The sequence below is a fragment of the Metopolophium dirhodum genome, chromosome 1 (genome assembly GCF_019925205.1).
Source record: "Metopolophium dirhodum isolate CAU chromosome 1, ASM1992520v1, whole genome shotgun sequence".
In the NCBI taxonomy this organism is placed as follows: domain Eukaryota; kingdom Metazoa; phylum Arthropoda; class Insecta; order Hemiptera; family Aphididae; genus Metopolophium; species Metopolophium dirhodum.
The window spans coordinates 156,610,715-156,611,236 of record NC_083560.1 but is presented as its reverse complement, the minus strand read 5'-3'; the positions used below and the strand labels follow the sequence as shown (position 1 = coordinate 156,611,236).

General features: G+C 48.7%; 1 pseudogene; it reads right to left on the bottom strand.

Moving 5' to 3' along the window:
• Window positions 1-356: 356 nt before the first annotated feature.
• LOC132937753 (large subunit ribosomal RNA) overlaps window positions 357-522 on the bottom strand; it is a 2,899-nt pseudogene continuing 2,733 nt past the window's right edge.

Below are 522 nucleotides of genomic sequence, written 5' to 3'. Positions count from 1 at the left end.
AACGCAGCTCGGGCCCGTCGATTTATCTTAAAAAAGACTATTCGACTGTCCAAACCGCGATGTCGTACCTCGATTCTGTGACCTTCTGTTCGCTCGCGAACTTTTTGAGCCTAACTTCGGCACTGAAAGTCGAACTTTCGCGCGGCCTACACCAAAATTAGCGCTAGAACAGCACGAATTCAACGGTGTATCGTCCGACGCGAAATTCGCAATACAGCCCGAGAAATCGCTGAAAGGGTTTTGCCGGTCGGGCGTAAACAAAGAGTTTACGCTTGCGACAGACTAAAAACGCCCTCACGCCTTGCTAACCTAACCGATTTTCGCGCTCGATGCACCAGTAGAAGCGTCTACTCGAGACGAATCTTTTGGTACTAAGAACGCAAAAATTTAACTACTCTAACCCGTTCGGAACTTGAGTTGTACACGGAGCACCTCAAAAACACGTCCGCACTGTATGGCTGTCAGACCAACACTAGTAGATAGGGACAGTGAGAATCTCGTTAATCCATTCATGCGCGTCAC